Here is a 21,331-nt window from a genome sequence, read left to right on the forward strand (position 1 = left end):
CTTATAAACTAATATACCCTTCTTTGGTGGTTAAAAGGCATATTCATATAAGGGCTACTGTTAAGGAGTGAAAAATTACAGGTGTGCTAATTTCGTACTGGAGTTCTGCAAGCAGCTTTGGGTCAAGAAAGGAGGAAGCAGAGAACAAAGATCAGTAAAGGCTTAGTTTCTACACATCCTGGTGAAAAAGTGCATTTTGAAGGACTGAGTTTAATTGTTAAGGTTGATAGTGTTTTACCTTTACATTGATGCTTAAAGAGTAGCATCTATCAACTTTTAAAACAGTCTTTTTTTGTGAGTCACCAAATGCCCAAATATGGTCAGATAGTATTACGCTTTTCAGAGAAATTATCTAGTTGTTTGGTTGAAAGTGAGAGTCCTTTTTTTTTTTTTTTTTAACACAACAAACGGTATTGGAAAGAAGATTCAGAATTTCCTAAGCTGAGTTTCACATCCTGGAAAATGTGTTTCCTCAGTTGGACGCTGGGGCCATCTTCAGGTTAGAAAGTGTCAACAGGAAATAGTTTGGGTTCAGTTAGGGGTAGGTTCTGTGTTTCCCAGTTTATGGAAAGGCTTCGGATTTTCATTTGGGACTTGGTTTTCATCTATCCCGCCTTGTAGATGAGTGGCCAATTTCCTTTCATTCTTTGGCTTCCTCTTCAATTTATTTGTTTGTTGTTTCCATTAGAAACTCTTAACTTTTCTGATGAGAATGTTCTCTGGGGTTTAACTTTAGTGAAATCTTACTAATTTTCTTTATTAGTCTAGCTATTTTATATATTCTTATAACATCTTTTTGAAGCAGAATATCTCACACAACTAGATGTTCATAATGTATCATTTATATTTCCAAAGAAAAGTTTTATTCTGAGTTTGAATGAACTGTTGAATGAGCCAAGTTAAGAGGTTCATTTTTGTTATCTATGAGGCAGAAAGGTGATGGAAGGATATGTAACTTCAGCCAACTGGCACTGACAAGCTTCCCTGTTGTCTAGGTCATAGGAAATTAGGCATTTGGAGACAGGTGCTGAGGAAATGAATAACGCTTACTATGATAAGTCTGACACATTCCCAGTTTTATTTTCTGTAGAAAGCTTGGTGCCTCTGTAGTATTACAAAAGATGGTATAGCTTAGTAAGATGCTGTTTATTTCAGTTTTGAGGTAGGAATGACATTGATTATTGTAGACATGAGGAGGAGGCACATATTTGATTTTGGAGCTGCATATTTAGTCTTGTGGGCTTGTAAATATTGGTGATTTTTTCTGTAAGTCTTAGCAAAGGAAATATCTTAAAACTTCCAGAACAACCAGATTATTGATAAAGTATGTTATAGTGGTAGAAAGAGTGATGTGCTGAGAATTACGAATTTAAAAGAAATTTTTGTCTCTGCTAATGGCTTGCTGAACATGGTCATTTTCCTTTTATGTCTCTGAACCTCTATTTTCTTGTTCATAAAATGCTATTTCTATATAATTCCTAAGGTCCCTTCCTAATCTAAAATTCTGTGACTCTCTGACTTTTCTCTGTGACCACAGTGATTGATTCTTTCACAGAGTGGGAAGGTAACCGATACTCCTTCTCAATGAAAACAGCCAACTTGGTTGCAGAAGGGGACGTAGGGGTCTTGAATCTAAGTGGATTGCTTGTAGCTCACTCTCTTTGAAATGTACTATGTGCATTGTTGGCTCTTGGCTGTTTGTTTCTCCAACTCGAGGTATGCTGAAATTCTGGAAGGTAGGCACTCTGTCTCTAATGCATAGTTTTTAGCAACCTGTTTCTAGACTGGACGTATGTATTTCAGTGATGACCTTTAGTAGTGATGGTGCCCTAGCCTTTGCTGTAAGACGCATAGGTAATACTAAGATTGGGAGTTTGCAACCTTATGGAAAAGGAGGATGGTGCTATGTTAGGCCTAACTAGGGTGTTTTGGATATGCAAAACATCATACACTCTACCTAATCGTAGATTTTGGTAAATGGATTTTAGATGGTTTTTCCAATTCCATCATGTTTCCTTAAACTTTTTTACCTTTTGTAGTAATCAATTTTCTAGGGTTTACAATACAGTCTATTATAAGTGAGATTTATCATCTGCCAAAAAGAAAAGTGTAAGAATCAGGCTGTGCCCATCATTTTCTCTCCTAAAAGTAATTTCCATCAGCTCTTATTTTCCTCTGCTTTAATCTCTCCTGTGATTTTGATAGTGATCTTGAGTCCTGTATCTCGGGAACTTGAGGCACATTGCAGGTTAAAATTTGGGGACCGAACAGAAAAAGGGAGGAGAGAGAAATGCTAAGATAGGAGAGGAGGGCAGTAGATCCATTATCCATATAATGCTTCTTTGGGAGTAGAGAAAAGAGGATTCGTTGTTTATAGTAAAATCTAACCCACATGGCCTCTGCACAACAGGAAGGTGTATTTCAGAGCAATGCAATATGCCAATTAGTGTTTCAGACAAGTCTCTGTTGCTCTGTCAGAATGTTGGCAGGTGACTTTGTTGCTCAAACCTCAAGGTGCTTTTTGTCTCCTGGTGTCTTTCCCATGGACCACCGCTTGAAAAACAGCTCTTCTTGCATACATGGATGAAAACTATCTATTTATGACCCATCCCATTTCCAGTTTTTGATTAGGAATCACAATTTCTGTTACTCTTAGCAGAAAGAATAAAACAGAAGGCCATATTTGACCATTGTAATCCAGGATCAGAATCACAAGACTGTGTGTGACTTTGGTTCTATGTCAGCACACTTCGTGTGTGTGTCAACACAAGTGAAGTTTTAGCATCTAAGATAAGTGTTTTTATTTCCTTTTCCTATTTTCCCTCCCCCTCCTTCTTCCACTGTCCTTTCCTATTCATCCCCTCTGCCTTCCTCCCTCCCTCTCTCCTCATATACCTTCCTCCCTCCCTTCCTTTCTTTCTAGCTGTATTTAAGTACTTGCAAGTAAAGGGGTAACAACACTTTGCTTTGCTGCATCTTGTGATCTCCAGATTCTGTTTCATGAACATCTATCGAGTGCCTGTTAAATTCCTGGCTCTATGCTAGGCCCGTTCCTATGCCTTGTCTCATTGAATCTTGAGCAGTCCTGTGAGAAAACAGTTTCATTCCTATTCCATCGATGAGGACACTTTGGCCTGATTCACAGAGCTGGTATGTGGCAGAGCCTGAATCTGAAATTAGGTCTTCTGGATCCTTCCTCTACTGGGTAGGAACGCTGTGTTTCAGTTTGGAACTGCTTTTAGAAAAAGAGCCACACCTTAGTATGGAAGCAAGGCAGCTGTGAATAAATGAATACAATATGAAACTAGACTCTAGCTCCAGATTCCCCGGTGACTGAGTTGGCCTTGGGCAAGTTCTTAAACTTCGTACTTCAGAGTCCTTCTTTAAATGGGGATAATAAAAAGGCTCCCTAGCAGAATATTAATCTATAGGTGTCTCTCTTCATGGTGGCATCTTCTCTTTATACTTTTAATTTTGTGGAACACTTGGAACTCCTTACTTGGGAGAGAAATTCCAACATAGTTGTCTTCACAACACAGCGTTTCATAGAAGTATTATTATCTAAATTAATTGATAACAAATGTGCTGAATTATTAGTCAGATCTGATTATTAGTCAGTGGACCAGCCAATACATATTTATTGACTACCTACTATGTGACTGACAGTTTATTATCTTATTTAATCCTTATTTCATTCCTGTGAGTTCTCTGTCAACCTCACAGATGATAAAAATGAGGCTCATGGACTCATAGAAATAGAGAATAGAATGGTGTTTATATTAGGGGCTGGGGTGTGGGGAGTAGGGAGATGTTGGTCAAAGGGTACAAACTTGCAGTTATAAGAAGATGAATCAATTCTGGGGATCTGATGTGCAGCATGGTGACTATAGTTAACAATACTGTATTATATACCTGAAAGTTGCTAAAAGAGTAAATCTTCAATGTTCACACACACACACGCACACACACACACACGGTAATTATGTGAATTGATGGAGGTGTTAACTAACCAAATTGTGATAATCATTTTACAATGTATACTGGTATCAAATAATCACATTTTATACCTTGAACTTACACAGTCTTACATATTAATTCTATCTAATGCAGCCAGAAAAAAATGGGTATCAGTAAAGTTAAATAATTTCCCCAAAGTCACATTCTAGTAGAAGGTGGAGCTGATATTTGGATCTTTGAGAGAATAACAATAGTACAGTGGTTATTAGTGTGGGATTTGGAGTTAGATTTAAGTACTAGTGTGTCTCTTACTAGCTGTGTAACCTTGGGCAAGTGACTTGACCTCTCTAAACTTTCAGTTTTAGTAGGGGCTTCTTCAGCAGATCCTTCTGAAAATTAAATTGCAGGTATGCATGCCTTGAGAATGGTCCGACGACAGAAATTGAGGTAGGCAGTGATCTCTGCCTACAATGATTTACTGTGTTAAATGAGAGATGAAGCATAAAGATGAAATGTGAACAAAATTTTATGTTTCATAGTGTATGATAAAATGTGAAATCATGCAGTTTTAGTGAAAGAGGAGATGTGTGGTGCAGGTGGTGTATTAGAACTTTTGACTAGTTAGGGCTGGAGTGTACAAACTGGTTGCTCATCTTTGCCACAAGTGTACTGTGAATCATAGAGCAAGTTATTTCACATCTGCATCCCTCTCTCAGTGTTTCATTTGTTCTTTCATTCATTAAACATCTGTTGAGAGACAGAAGTGTGCTGAGGTACAGTGTACTAAGAAGCTAGTGACTGGATGAGAAGCTAAAACTTGTTCCCTATTCCCGGAATGCACCGTGGAACTTAGAACATCGTGGAAGAAGAGGCAGACATATGAAGATTTCATTATAAAGCAGTGTGAAGAGTGATGTAATAGTACTTGAAAGACATACACAGAGTCCTGTGGGTACTTACAGAAGTCACTGATGAAGGCTCTTTGGAGTCAGGGAAGGGCTCATGGAAGAGATGACAGTTGAATAAGCAGTGAAGATGAGAAAGTCAATGTTTTATTCATCTTTATATTAATATTTCCCAAGGCACGGAGTGCAGTGCCTTCCACATAGTGAATTGGATACTGGGTTCTAAGCGTGACTTGGTTTTTTTTTCCTATTTATTTATTTATTTATTTATGTTTTTGATGTACTGTTCCATGATTCATTGTTTGTGCCTAACACCCAGTGCTCCACGCAGAACGTGCCCTCTTTCATACCCATCACCAGGCTCACCCATCCCCCCAGCCCCCTCCCCTCTAGAACCCTCAGTTAGTTTCTCAGAGTCCATCATCTCTCAAGGTTCGTCTCCCCCTCTGATTTCCTCCCCTTCATTTTTCCCTTCCTGCTATCTTCTTCTTTTTTTTTTTTTTTAACATCTAATGTATTATGTGTTTCAGAGGTACAGATCTGTGATTCAACAGTCTTGCACAATTCACAGCGCTCACCATAGCACATACCCTCCCCAATGTCTATCACCCAGCCACCCTATCCCTCCCACCCCCCACCACTCCAGCAACCCTCAGTTTGTTCCTGAGATTAAGAATTCATCATATCAGTGAGGTCATATGATACTTGTCTTTCTCTGATTGACTTATTTCTAAGCCTGACTTGTTTTGAAGTTCCTTTCAGTGTTTTTGGTCATAGCTCTTCTACCTCTGACACACACAGTTCCAGCCTGTAATTCCCTCAGTATCTGTGCACCAGGGAGGTTAAAAGCAGAGGCTCCCCCTGGAGTCAGACTTCCCGGTTTCAGTTCCTATCCCTGCCACCTGCTGGCTGTTTGACCTTGGGCAGGTTTGCTTAACTTCTCTGTGCCAGTTTCCTCATCTATGAGGTCTAGGTAATATGGTACCTGGCATTATTAAAGGGAAAAAAATTACATGCAAAGAACTTAGAATGAGGACTACATGTAAAGAAGAGTAACCACTTACTAGATATTATCAATTTTTATTTTTCGTTTACGTATATTGTTGCCCTGAGTTTATTTATCAATAATGCTGTCCCACAGATACTCATTGTTAAATGCAAAAATAGTATTTTCCTGTATATTTTCTGATTGACAGAAGACAGAAAGAGAAGGTGACTTAGTTTAGGAAACAGGTTGGTTATTCATGGCCTGTTTTTGCTTTAAAGCTCTGATCATAAGTTTCTGGTTAATGCCACAAGGAACTCACATTATTTTGCTAACTACAAATCATGCTTCTTGGCGGCCCCCTTTACTGTTAAAATGACCTCCAGATTCGGATTTTTCTTCACTCTTTATTAATGGTTAACAAACTGTTTAATGCGCAGCAGGAAAGCCAAGTAAGCCTGAAGCGTTTAGAAAATGGCATGTGAATTAGTTGTAAACTGTTTCAGTAAACATTAAATGGGTGGCAATTACTTAAAGTGATTGCCTAAGTTTCATTAAAGTATTTAAGAGAAAAATATGTGCTTAATGCTGCTTTAATTATAAGGAACTCATTAGGGTAGCTTCGATCCATGGTTTACAAACTTCACCTAGGGCTTCTCTTAAAAAGACAGATTCCTGACTCACCCCTCTTCCCTCACATCTTCTGAGACTCAGGAACCTGGTAATCTGTATTTTGAATTACCTCAGGTGAATCTGATGATCGAGACTGGAAAATACAACTCAGGTGTTGTCTGGCTAAAGGCCTGCTTTCAATGTTGCTTTTAACAGTTGGAAAAAAACCACTTAAAGATACTGCAGTATAACTGATTATCAGGGGTTAACAGTGGTGAATGTAGAATGAAAGTAGCTAAGAAAACGGAAGTCTGAGTTTTGGATTACCTCCCTAAACCATCCCCATCAGAAGCAATACCACTGGATACTGGACTACAGCAGGAAATGCTGTCTATCTAGATTTGCCACACTGTTTCTGTAGGTATGTGAAAAGTATAGGTGAAAATAAGGTATTTTTGTCAGATGTTGTCTAAGAAGTGAAAGTGGTGCATTTATGAACGGAGTTGTGAAAGAAATGCTGAGGGCTGAGTGCGCTGTTGGGGGAAGGGAGCCTTACCACAGACAGTTGGAGATGAACTGCAGGAAGCTACATTCTCAAGGCATGTGCGGCCAGGAACATCAAGATGCTGAGATGCAAAGAGCAGTCCACTCAAACAGATGTTTACTGCTACCAATCACGACTTTATAGATGTCTTCATTGCAGTAAGAACTGCTGAATACCCTCCCTCCTTCTCCCCACAAACTACGGCAATGCCCTAAACAGCTTTCTAAAATACACACCTGGTTTTGCCACTTCCTGCTTGAGGGTCTCAACACTTCCCTATTGGTGCTATAGGATAAAGTCTAAATGCCTTATCAGAGTATTATAGGGCCATTCATGATTTATCTCATATCTATTTTTATAGTCTCCTCTCTTCTCTTACCACGTTCTCATGCTCTGTGCTCCAGCCACGTTAAACTATAGACTTCCAAGGTGCTTTAAGGAAAAAAAAAATTCTGTTATAGCCTCTAGCATAGTGCCTAGTAGGGGCTCTGTTCACAGTAGGTGCTTATTAGTGTTTATTAGATGAATGAATACATCAAAAGCACTTCACACAGTTACTATAATGATCTGTTTACATGTCGGTTTTTCCCTTTTGGGATATGAGCCCATCCAGAGCATTGTAGCGTGTACACAGTTCCTGGCACATTATAGATACTTACTACAAATTTGTGAATGAATCAATAGCCTGGTAGGATCACACACTACAGGTACTTGGCATATTCATGGTCAACCCTTAGTTCTCCATGCTATTGAAGGGAGATTGGATAAGCCAAACATATTAAATAATAGTGTGTTTGATTTTCTTGGAATTTATAAAATTATCAAGCCAAACAATGACTATCTGAATCTTGAGAGACTGGAAATTTGGCTGACTTTTTAGGTTCCTCCCTTTCCCATGGAATTCTTTGTTTTTCTCTGTATTCTATCTTCAATAGCATCAAACTTAAGACTCATGTAAATACCATAGATTTAGGCAGAGCTGACCTGCCCCAAATCACTCTGTTAATAGTTCACACCTCAACAAGGTTGAGAAGTTGAACTTATGTTTAAGGACTTTGGCTTGAGTTTGGTTACCCGGGAGATCAAAAATAGATAAGAGATATTGAATGTCATTCTGTTACTTTATAAGAGTTAGTTTGGTTATGACCATGTTTGTCAGGTCATTGTCATGTGTTGAGCCATTGCAAAGCCAAGTTGCAGGCATCGATTTTGACCTTTAAGAGAGGCAGAGAAGACTTCTTTCTCAGGCTGGGCTTTAGGTGCTCCCAGGGTGCAGTGGTATGAAGTACATGATAAACATATAATATTTACCTGAAACATCACTTTTGCTTGGATATTTGCAAAGAAATATTTTTACAATAAAACAAACAGAATTTTTAATTTTGAATGTGAAATCCATGAGAGTCTTTTTAACTTTTTTTTTTTTAAGATTTTATTTATTTGACAGAGACAGAGACAGCGAGAGAGGGAACACAAGCAGCGGGAGTGGGAGAGGGAGAAGCAGGCTTCCCCCTGAGGAAGGAGCCCGATGTGGGACTCGATCCCAGGACCCTGGGATCATGACCTGAGCCGAAGGCAGACGCTTAACGACTGAGCCAACCCAGGCGCCCTCCATGAGAATCTTTAAAGTTTAAAGACAGCATGGAGATTTACAGAGATATTTTGAGGCTGGGTGGATGCCTCAGTTCTCCCCTCTGATGAAAGTTTTGAAGAACACGCACATTAGAGGTTTGTATTGTGGAAGATTTAACAACCGTAGCGTAGGCATTTTGAATTTAAAGAACACATTTGATGACAAAGCCCTTGAAAGTCTTAATTTTTTGACTCTATTGCTGAGGGCTCTGAAGTTCTCTCTCACCCACTTCTTGAGCATGAAGGGCTGTGGTACAGTCTTTAGCTTTACTTTGTTGCATGAGAAACCAGTTTGGAACCACAGCTTCAGAGAAGGAGATGCTTTCCTGTTTTTGAGGACAAGTTAAATCATGAACTGCTTTATTTAGAGCCAGTTGGAGGTAGCATACTGCTGGCAATTCCAAACCATTTAAAAACAAAAGTTACGGTTATTAATTTTTGAAGCCACAAAAGCATGAATCAACATTATAGCAGTGTCAGTATCTCAGTAGGAACTGGTTTCAGCCGAACTGTGGCAGCAAAATAAATGTTTGCAGATTGTTTTGACAGAATGTCATCTACTGGGCTTCAGTTTATTCTCTAACAGCCTTACTTTTGAAAGAGTCGCTGCACTTGAAGTAGAGAAGAAAATCCTCCCTCTGAACCTTTCTGGGCCTTAGCAAACAACTCTGCAAGCATTTGTAATGTAGATCTGGAAATGTTTTCAGTAGGAACTAAATATGTTGCTAAGAGATGTGCCTGTAAACATCTGTTTGACATATTTTACCATGGCAGAGATTAGGGAAATGGGCCCATAAAGCACAGTGGTCAGCTGGTCACCATGGTGGTACAGGCCTTTTTAAACATAGGTCACGTGTTTTTAAAGCTCTCTAGATAGGGCTGTAAAGTGGAAAGGTATTTTTTCAGCTAATGTACTGAATTAGTCTAAGCATTTATTGAGCCCTGACAGATAGTCTTGAAAATTGTAATGTTCCTTGGCTAATTTTTACGGGATACTTTTTTTTTTTTAAACTTCTAAGATTTTTTTTTTTTTAAGGTTTTATTTATTTGACAGAGAGACACAGCGAGAGAGGGAAGGAACACAAGCAGGGGGAGTGGGAGAGGGAAAAGCAGGTTTCCTGCCGAGCAGGGAGCCCATTGTGGGGCTGGATCCCAGGACCCTGGGATCATGACCTGAGACCAAGGCAGACGCTTAACGACCGAGCCACCCAGGCACCTAAACTTCTAAGATTTTATGAGGGTGTGTATGCACTGTTGATTGATTTATTCTTATTTTTCAATATACACCCATCATGGAAGCTTAGGCCCATACAAACCCTAGGGTAGTTTTATTCCTGGAATGAATGTTTTTTAAAAAATATGTTTTGAAAGTTGTTTGATGAGCTTGAAGAAAATAATTTTCCAAAACAGTCGCATCCATTTTACACAAAACTCTGCTTGTCTCTGTATGTGTGTCCTCCGATTCTTAAAAAGATCTGTAACCTCCAAAGTTAAAACTGACAAGTTTATAGGCTAAGTTGTTTGAGCTCTGGAATGGATTTAGACAGCTCTTAAAGCCATTTATAATCAGAGGAAAATAAATTAAAAGGAATAGAATGGATGGCTTGTTGAAAAGTAAAGGAATAATAGCTCAATCCCAGGCTTAGTGTAGGAAAATTTTAACACTCATTGGAAGGCATTTGGTAATATATAGTGCTTGGTAACTTTACAGAAAAAAAGAAACATTGTTATCAAAATTTTAACATCTCTCACTTTCAAAGAGTTCAAGTCAACCGCCAGATGTGTTTTTGAGATACAGAGCATGGTTTTTTTTTTTTTTTTTTTTGAAGATTTTGTTTATTTATTTGACAGAGAGAGACACAGTGAGAGAGGGAACACAAGCAGGGGGAGTGGGAGAGGGAGAAGCAGGCTTCCCGCCAAGCAGGAAGCCCGATCTGGGGCTCGATCCCAGGACCCTGGGACCATGACCTGAGCTGAAGACAGATGCTTAATGACTGAGCCACCCAGGCACCCCAGGAGCATGGGTTCTTGAAGGGAGCCCTGTGTTCTGAAATAGAGTAGAAGTAGAAATGGAGAGGGAAGCACGCTGTAGTAAAAAGAGTATGGACTTGAGGGTCAGCCAAATCCACAACTGCTTTCTAAGTCTAGGCCCCCCACCACCCATTTCTAGATCTGTGACCTGGGTAATATATGTAACATATTTGGAACATGTTTCATTTGAATATAGACATAATAATACTTAGGTTATAGGAGTGTATAGAAGTATTTCTTTTTTCTTTTATTTATTTGACAGATTGACAGTGAGAGAGGGAACACAAGCAGGGGGAGCGTGAGAGGGAGAAACAGGCTTCCCACTGAGCAGGGAGCCCGATGTAGGGCTCAATCCCAGGCTCCTGGGATCATGACCTGAGCCAAAGGCAGACGGTTAACTTACTGAGCCACCCAGGCGCCCCACAGAAGTCTTTCTTAAAAGAGATAATATATGTTCCTGGTAGGTGCTATTTACTGATGGATGTCCTTATTAAGTCATATTTCCAATCAAGCGCCCCAAACTAATGTGAATAATACAGTTTAAACCACTTGGCCACAAAAAATAGAAAGCAAGCTGAAGACTCCTCAGTAAAACCCCATCTCAGTAACTATCTTTTGAAGGAGCTTGCAAGTGGTCAGTTGACAGAAGAAGAATGGAACCTTGTGATATTGGAGGATAGAAGTAGAAATTTTAGAGGAAAGGACTGCAGTAGTTGTATAGCCCTGTTTGCTTCTATGTGATTATATCCCAAATAAGATTGTAAGTCAACTGATTGTTCTCAAAGTCTTTGATCATTTGAAATAGGACGAGATTCAAGATAGGAAAGAAACTCACTTCTGAAGTGAGCTTGATTTCAGCATGTGAAGGATGCATTTTTTTTGACTCAACTCACAACGTTCCAGTTTCAGAGGCAAATTAACCAATTGTCATTCATGGTGGGATGTACCAAACGAACATTTCAGAAATATTTTAATTGTAGTTGATGCTTCTGAAGTGAATCCTTATGCATAACCATCTATATGACTTGGATGAAACACTCTGTAGGAGAAAATTTAGTATCAATTGATTTAATGTCCAAATAATGAAATTTTTAATGTTCAGGCCTATTTTATATTAGTGGCCAGGAAAAGAATAATTAGGAATTGACTTTCAGAATCCTTTTTAGGGGATTCATTTAGCTGAGATCACAAGTAACTACTCGGTAGCATTTTTGGATGTGTTTTAAAGTAGGATTAGATTAATATAACATTATAAGAACTGGGCATTGGCCAAGTTTTTTTTTTTTTTTGAGTATACAGGGCAGAAGTTCAGAGTTTATTTAATAACTATAATTTATTTTTATGTAAACCAGCAGTGGAATCTGTAAAAATATTTGGGCTCTTGTTTTGAAAAATTAAGACTTTTTTTAGAAACCTGGTTAAGGATTGATTTACAAGATTTATTTTAACATGAATTTTGTTCGATTGTAATAGAGAATCACACTTCCTAAAATCTGTCTTGGGCAAGACTAGAGACTGGGTGAGCATATCTTGGGGTCCAGCAGTCTTAACATGTGCGTATTTTGCATGCAGCTCAGAGATACCCAGTGTTGTTAAATATTTATTGGGTTTCTCTTGGGTTGCTGATTGTGTATTTGTTTTGAAGACAGACGCTACTTGAAGAGACAAAGTAGATGGTTGTCAGTAGGACTGTACATGAAATTCTCACATTCACTGCAGTCAGTCACCCTTGGACATAGCTTAGTTCTTTGCACCACATATTCTTTTTATCTGTGAAGCATCGTGCATGCCTTTCCCTTTCTGTCTTTGGAAATCCCCATCCTTATTCACATGCTTTTTGCTTCTTTCAGTGAAGTCTCAGCTTTTTAATCATCTTAAGTGCTTAGTGCTGACTTAGGTCTCTGGAGTTGGTTATGTGCCTTTACCAACTTTGGGTCACTGTCGCTGAGGTTTATTTCTGTTGCCACAGTTGATGGTAAATTCATTGAAAAAAGACGAGTAAATATCCCATTCATCTTTGCAACTCCTTTATATAGCTGGTATCTAAATACTCCTAGTGAGTGCTTACTACACATCTTTGACTAAATAATAGGGGAAATAAAGGGTGAGAATATTGCTAAGGGTTGTTTTTTTTCCCCTCCCCAAAATGCCAAATGCAGCTTTTTCAGTCTTTGCTTTTGAAAATTTGTTGGTACTCTTTCTCAAAGGAAAGATGAGATCAAAAGTGACAGAATGAATAGTACATTACTAGGTCATTTAATATAATAGCACCGTCTCATATTTCTGAATAGATTTTTCTAAGCCAGAAGAGCAGAACTTAGTTCCACCATCCATGGATGTGCCTTGTAATCTCTTAATTCTCCCGGTTGTTATTATACATCAACCAGATGAGGAAGCTGAGTCAGAGGGTAAAGGGGGGTTTGCTCAGATGGAACTGGAGCTGAGCACAGGATCTGGGTCTTATAATTCTGAATCCATGACTCTAACCATGATTATTGTTTATTTAGGGTCATGTTGTCTTGAGAAGTAAATTCCCTGTGCTATCACTGGACAGGAGAGCATGTACAGAACGCCATCTGAACAGTGAATGCTCCATAAGCTATGAAGATCCGTTTCTCCTGAAGTTGTGAGAACCAGCTGCTGAAGACATTTCACTGATCAAATTGAGGGAGTATGCCAACATGATAGCAAAGGTTTAGAGGGTCGTTAGTATCTTATGCGAGTCCTTCCTAAAATTTATTGAGAACACTTCCCCATCATGCCCCCAAACAACCCTGCCTCTTTAGTTCATTTTCACATCATTAGACAACTTTAGTATTTATATTTAATATTTGCCTTGACCTTTAGGACCTACTGACTTGGTAACTTGACCTTGATTCTTCCTTCTGATGCCTTTAGGTTTGCTCTTTATATTTGCTGGCTTTGGCATGTGTACTTTGACTTTTCTTGCTTTTCAGGCCCAGAGCACCTTCTCTTGCCTTAGTAGGAGTTCCCTGTCTCATTCTTTATATCCCTCTGTATCTGAATTCCAATGATCCCAGTTTGCTAGTGGCTTTTTCCCACATAAGTAAGGCAGCAGAGGCATTTGGCCAGTTTTTAGGTGAATGCCTAATCTCTGCTTTAGAAGGATACTAAAGCATTTAATGAGCATAATTCTAGGAAAGACAGATTTGAGCTTATGTCATCCTTAGAAAGTGTGATAAATCGACAAATGTTATTTCTAAACCAGCTTAAATTATTTTGTGATTGATCTAAAGAAGGAGTGGTCTGGGAAGGCAAAGGAACTCTAAGTTTTATGATTGATATTTAATTAATTGGAAATTCTGCATCCAATTAAGGAATAGCCATGCCTTACACATCACCACAAGCTTTAGAAGTGACTAAATTCTCTGCCTGTCCTTTATGAACAGGAAGCTGTTAATAATGAATCTCTTTTGAAGTGGCACTCATTTACTTCCTCCGATAACTGAGGTTATCGCCAGATGACTGAAAGTGTTATGTATAGGTTCTTTATGGAAGGGATTAAGAAATGTTGGATGGGAAAATGATAGCGAAAACATACTGTGTTGAAAAGGGTGATTCCTTTACTTTTATTGCTATTACTCTGTGCAGTACAGCGATTGTTCATAGCGCACCTTCATAGGAGATCAGAGTCCCTAGCCAGCCCATATACACACTCTCATCTGTTTGTCATCAGATAGCTTTGTGTAGTATAGCCATGTGGATAACTTAAAAGGAAGTGTATTGGTTTGACAAATGGTGCTCCTCTCTTCTAAAAGAGTTCTAAAAACCAAGCTGATTCCATTTTATTATTTATTGAAGATGATTTAGCAAATCCCTATTGATATTTTGGGAAAGTGCTTAAAGAAACAGCATGAAAACTTAGTTGTTTATATTAATTAGGCTCTTGTCATTCATATGGCATTTTTGAAGGAGTTGAACTCAGGTTTTACAAGTGGTCTTTGAGATTCTGGTGTGATTTTTGAGGTCATTGCTGGCCAGTGGATGTGTGTTGCTTGTTGGCTTCCCTGCTATAGTCTTTTGGGAAGATAAGACAAGGTAAATGAAGAATTATGTTGTCTGAAAACACTGAAACTGGAAATGTCAAGTGTATAGTGTTGGAGGACCTGTTAAATAATTTTTTCTTCACTGAGAATGTAATTAAGAGAGGTTGGGGCTCACTGCCACTAATTTTGGATCCTCTACTCAGAGCAGACTTAAATAAGGTAGAAAAGCTTATTGTAGGATCTTATGGACATTTCTGTATTATGTTCAGAGTTTTATCAAAATCTTTTGAGCACTAATGTATCAATGGGAAATGAGACCATTTTTTCTTTAGAAAGAACCAGCACCTATGTAATGTTTCCTTGATTTCTGCATTGCCCCCCTCCCCTTTTGAAATGGGGTTATGTGTGTGTGTGTGTGTGTATATATATATATATATATATATATAAAGATTTTATTTATTTATTTATTGGACAGAGAGAGAGAGAGCACAAGCAGGGGGAGTGGCAGGCAGAGGGAGAGGGAGAAGCAGGCTCCTCACTGAGCAGGGCGCCCTATACGGGGTTCGATCCCAGGACCCTGGGATCATGACCTGAGCCGAAGGCAGACGCTTACCCGACTTTGCCACCCAGGTGTCCCGAAACGGGATTATATTTTGAGTCACATTTTCTCATTATTGCTATCCAGGAAAGATGGATAGAATTTTTTGGCAATGTGGGGATGAAGTCAGACTTTCTAAAGATTCTTTAAGGCTTGGTGTCTTTATATTCTTACGCATTTTGAAAGAGTGTGCCTGAGGGAGGATGTCTTCTTTGCTTGTGGAGGCATCTAATGGCAGCATTAGTATGGTTGTGACACTAATTTTGGAACAATAAATTTAGCTACTTTGTATAGAAAGTAGTTGCACTTGAGCAAGCCTCGAGTTTATTTTGGGAATCCTGAAGATTTCCTAATGGTGATGAAAATTAGGTCTGACTTTAGAAACCTCAGGGTATAAATTGTGCTGATAATTGTTCTGAGTTGAACCTGGAGAAACTGCTGATGTGTTCACTCTTAAGCAGAGTGATTCATCATATAAACCTTTTCATGGACAGCTCTGGCAGAGCAAAGAGAAGTGAAGTAGGGAGTAAAGAAATGAAAGGAAAATGGAGATGATGAGAGTTGTGACATGCATTAGGAACTTTGAGGTCTTTTAGGAAGAGGTTGTTGGGTAGTCCTATTCTTTGCCATCTTAATTAATGGGTAAGTTCCTATTTACAGAAAGCCTAACTTTCCATGCTACCTACATGAAGCCCCTTGCCCACTGTCCCCATTCTTCTGCACACATGGGATTATCTTTAGATATGTGTGGCTGCTCAGTCTGCTAGCTTTCAGAACCATGGCCACTCCTGTTACATGGTTCAGAATTGGCTGTTAGAGGCCCTAGGCAGCAGTAAAGGCATTGCTGGAGGGCTTTGTTTGTTTTGGACATTGGTTAGAAAAATAATCGAGATTCTGCAGTTTCAACTGTTGTAAGGAAGTGTTTGGCACTAATTTGACATGCCTGTCCTCAAGTTAGCAATTAAAGATACCTTAATTGGTTTATTTTTCTTATAATAATGACATTAATGTTAATTTTAGAAAATTTGTCAATTTCTATAATTCCATCATTTAGGGATAATAATTGTTAACATTTGGCATGTCCTTCTGGTGTTTTTTTCTGTATGTACTATGTAAATCAGTAAGCCTTTGGGTTCAGAGTGCTAGAAACCCAATTATAATTGGATTAAATAGGCAAGAATTTATCAAGAATTTATTGGTTGACTGAAGGAAACTCTGAGTATAGCCAGCTCTTTGGGGAAAGTGATTTGATCTGAACAAAAGATTAGAAAAGTTAAAGGCAAGGACCAGAAGTTAATTCTTATTCAGATACATAAGGCATTAGGTAACTTGTAAGTTTAATACCCTGGTAGTTAAATGTGAGTAGATGGACATGGTCCTAGGAATTCCTCTTCCTTGCTTGAGTCCTTACTTTTCTTCTGGAAATTTCCTCATATCTGGTGGGTGTCAAAAGACATAATTTAGGACTTAAGCAGGGATTGAATAACACTTTGAACTCTGTACTGACTTACCAAATCCACATTGTCTGTCTGTCATGGTATTTCATCCAGATTTCTTGATCACCTGCCCTTTTTTTTTTTTTTTTTTTTTTTTTTTAACCACTGTGTTGATTTGGCATCTCAGGGATTGAGTCCTTGGGAACTTTGGGAGCTTTGGGAGCTGAATTCCTTGGCAGGGTATTGACATTGCCACACTGTGCCCTGGTGACAGTGTCTGTAATGTAGTACCTTCCCAGGTGCTTTTGCAGACAGAGGTCATCAACAATGGGGTTGGAGCTGCAAGGATGAGTATGTGTGAAATATCCCTTGGAGAGCCAACAAACACTTAGCAGTTGGATTTATTAGTGGGCATGCAAGTCTTGTGATATGCAGCTGGAGAAGAGTCAGGGAAATTGGCTATTACTGTTTCTCTGAGCCCATCTTCCCCGCAAAGACTCGTGAATACCATGCATACCTGGGTTAAATGAAATAGGGAAAATGATAGTAAAGTCAAGTGCAGAAAAAAAGTCAAGAAGTTGAGTTTCACCATTAGGTAATTTAGTTATTGTATTAATCCCTGAGGGCTGCCATAACAAAATACCATAGTCTGGGTGGCTTAAAAAATAGGAATTTCTTTCTCACAGTTCTGGAGGCTGAGAAGTCCAAGATCAAGGTGCCCGGTGATTTGGTTCCGTGATGAGTGCCCTGGCTTGCAGGTGGAAGCCCTCTCATTGTGTCTTCACATGGTGGCAAGAAAGAGAAAGCAAGGTCTCTGGTGTTTCTTCTTATAAGGGCACTAATCCCATCATGAGGGCCCCACCCTCATGACCTCATCTAAACCGAATTACCTCCCAAAGCCCTATCTCCAGATACTATCACAAGGGGGGTTAGGATTTCAGTATGTAAATTTTGGGGTACACAGTTCAGTCCATAACAGTGACTTGGTTTTGGGTCACTATTGAGGATGCTAAAGCCCAAAATGACTGGAATTTTATGTCTTTCTGGTAGAGATTCTGGAAATATTGAAATAATATTGATAATATAATTAATATAATTGGAATAATTAATAAAAGACTTGACAGACCAAAGTCTGGAATTTCATAGATAAAATAAATTTATTTGACTGCTAAGACCATCACTGAGACTACTTCTTTGGAAATGGCTTCGCACCACTTAAAAAACACATACTAACACTGACAGGGAGCTTGTTTTAATTTTTTCAATTCACTATGTTGGCAGAAATTATAAAGGAGCAAGGCAGAATAACCTTTTTGTTCTAAAGAATTTTGACTATCTTAGAGATACGACTTGGATCCTGATAACATTTTTGTGATGTAAACTCTAGGTAAATTATTTTTCTGATTATTTTGAAGAAAGGCTAAGGACACAGATATTTTCCAAAAATGTCTCAGCAAATTCTGGTTCTTCTCAGCTTTTGCTAGCTGAAATTGAACTTACTCTGCTTCTAAGTAAGATAGTTTGGTAGTATTCTGAAATCCAGGCTCCTAGCACTGTTGACTTTCTATAGCTGAATAATAATGTCATGGCATATTAAGGACAATTGTGATAACTGACAGCTTTTCATGTGTGAGAGCTTATTAATACGTGGATACCTAAGTATTTAAAAAATTATCCATCTTAATGAATGCTATTTGGCTGTTTCAGTTTCTTAGCTAATTGAACAGAGAAAGTAACCATCTAATTTACCTGTCTAGAGCTTGCCAGCATGTAAGTCAATAGTCATTTTCTGGATTTATTGAGGTAGAGGTAGGTTAAGGCATGGATAAAGTCTAGATGCGTTGTATAGATCACTCCAAGAAAACCTGAATTCTATAAAAACAGGTTCTTTGATGCATTTAATTTGAAGAGGATAATTTGTGGATGACTACTACGACTTACCTCTACTCTAGCCCATTAAAATAGAATCACAGACATATATATATCAGGACTCTTTTGGTTGCAAGTGACAAAAAAATTGTCTTAGATTACTTTAAGTTAAAAGGGAATTGTCATAATGATTGAGAAGTATCTGACTTCAGGCACAGCTGGATCTAGGTGCTCAAATAATGGCATCAGGAACCTGTCTCTGCCTTGGTTCTGAGTTCTTCCATGTTTACTCTGCTCTCACACACTCTTCCCTTTGAGTTGCAAGATGGCATCTGCACTCAAAACTTTTATTACCTTCTTAGCACCTTAGCATAAAGTGAAAATTTATTTTCTGGAAGTTCCAACGAAAGACTGACACTTATTTACTCTGATTGGCCTGGATTAGGTAAAGTGTCCTCTCAAAAATTAATTGTTGTGGCCAAGATTTGTGATATTCTCATTCTCCGGACCTGGGTCATAGGGAATAATTCATTCTCATTGAACTTCTAAGTATAAAAATGGTTCTGCAAAGGAAAGTAGGATGCTGTTATCAGAAGAGAGAATAGGGGTGTTAAGTAGGCAAGAGTAACAGATAGCCACTACAATGCATGTGTATGTTTTAAAGATACCTATATATGTAACTTTATTTGGCGATTGCTCATTTCTTACAGTTATGAATGTGAAATTGAAGTTCGATGACTTTATATATACATTTAAGCATTTTTTAGAGTACTATAGTGGTCTAATAATTAGATAAATTGTGGAAGTTTTAGCAACTGTAGTGTTGATTTACAGACATTTAACTCAACATGGAGAAAAATGAATACTTAAAATGTAAACCAGTTGGTGACAGCACATTGATAAGTTAAAGAAATAGTTATTTATTTTTTTTATTTTTAAAAAGGATTTATTTATTTGAGAGAGGTGGGGAGGGGCAGAGGAAGAGGGAGAGAGAATCTCAAGCAGACTCCCTGCTGAGAACAGAGCCCAACGTGCGATTCGATCCCACAACTCTGAGATTATGACCTGAGCTGAAATCAAGCTGAAATCTCACTTAACTGACTGAGCCACCCAGGTGCCCTAGTTATTTCTTTTTATACTTTGGTTTGAGAGCTAAGACTTTACCAGATGGTGAATTTTCCCAAGGAGAAAATACAAAATCTGTAAGTATTCGTTTAACCCACAGAAGGGAATTTGCATGTAAACTTGTCATGGCCAGTATGAATTGTTCATTATGATCATTATTTCTATTAAAAAAAATTTTTTTTGGTAGCCTGTAGGGTGGCCACAGTGGGATGTTTTCCAGACCAAAAACAAAAGGCACATTCACAAATTGCCTTTTGGTGGATAATGAACCAAATGTTCAGTTAATTTACTTTAGGACTATTTCATATGCCATTATGATTTCTGCCTCTCCTGAAATCCAGTACATTTACTGTCTGCATTGTTCATATGGCTCCTTTTTTTTTTTTTTTTTTTAATGAGATCATCTTTTAGAGAGTGGTGTCTGAAAAATGGGTTTGGAAATAACACAAGTAGGTTTGAGGTTATATCACTTACTAGTTGTGTGATCTTGGGGAAGTCCCTTAGTCTCTTAAATACTCAGTTTCCCTGTCTGTAATATGAGTAATACAAGAGATTGGTAACAGTAGATATTTCATATTTTTGTGTAAAACAAATAATATAATAAGTGAAGGGCACTGAACACAGTGCCTGGTACAGTGTAACCATTCAAAAACATTAGTAATTGCATATTCTGTTTTTATTGATAGACTTTTTCCCATTGTCCCTTGAGGACAAGGACCTTATCTTAAAAATATTTTGTGTACTTTCAACAAGTAACATAGTGTTTCACACACTAAAAACTAATAAATATTAATTAAGTAATCAAAATGAGAACGTAGAACTATACTTCAAGCATTGCTAAGCCTCAGGGAAGCAGAGGAAAGAAGCAAAGAAAGATTTTTTTGTGAGAAACTGGGGCAGATTACATATTATGTATTTTTCCATTCATTTTCTTACTCATTCTTTTAATCCATTCTTTTTTTGTGTAACTTCACTGTGCACAAGGTAGGCACCAAGAATAGTTTAGGTAAGTGAAGAACCAGGCGGTTGGCTTAGTAAAGGTGTAAAGACAAAGTACAGCAATGGAAAGAAAACGCACAAAGTAGTGGATATTAAATGTCTCTCTTCTTTTTTTTTTTCTATTTTTTTAAGATTTTATTTATTTATTTTAAATTTTATTTTATTAGGATATTAAATGTCTTAATAGAAGTGCAGATTAAATGTTGTGGTCCCTCAGGGTAGGGTGGCTTCCTTATAAACAGAACTGCCTCCCACTATCCAAACCATGTCCACCTTCTTTGTTAATTCTGGTTGTTTATAAGTTTTAAGGCATCATGCAGACTTTCGGCTAGAAAATGAATGCCTTTTGGAGGTTCCTTGAGTTCTCTACTGAGAACTGAGTTAATTCTGTCCTCTAAAAGTCAGTTCTTCTAGGGAGGAGAGAGTCATGTCTTCCTACCCGTAATCACAAAATTCTAATTACAAAATTCTATTCTGGTCATTCTTGGGAAATACCTGAATTCATTCCTGGATGGGGGCCAGGGTAGGTTTCTGTTCTTGCCTATGCCCATGTTCTGGGATGGAGTTTAGCAGGTGAACTGTGACAGCAGCAGTGAACACCTCTGAGCTTGCTTGTGACGCTGGGGTTCCT

The 21,331-nt window shown here is 38.3% G+C and overlaps 1 protein-coding gene across 8 annotated transcripts in view; it reads left to right on the forward strand.

The window, feature by feature from the left end:
• SLC4A4 (solute carrier family 4 member 4) overlaps window positions 1-21,331 on the forward strand; it is a 335,807-nt gene that overhangs the window by 105,649 nt on the left and 208,827 nt on the right. The window contains exon 1 of one of the 8 annotated variants that reach the window (XM_073891776.1): window positions 13,228-13,337. The exons of the other annotated variants lie outside the window; for them this stretch is intronic. The gene's annotated coding sequence lies outside the window, so the exon portion shown is untranslated. Of the gene's footprint in view, window positions 1-13,227; window positions 13,338-21,331 lie in introns of those variants that run through there. 8 annotated transcript variants of the gene reach the window in all.

The sequence above is a fragment of the Callorhinus ursinus genome, unplaced genomic scaffold, assembly GCF_003265705.2.
Source record: "Callorhinus ursinus isolate GAN/ISIS: 27379988/994484 unplaced genomic scaffold, GSC_fseal_2.0 scaffold4, whole genome shotgun sequence".
NCBI lineage: Eukaryota > Metazoa > Chordata > Mammalia > Carnivora > Otariidae > Callorhinus > Callorhinus ursinus.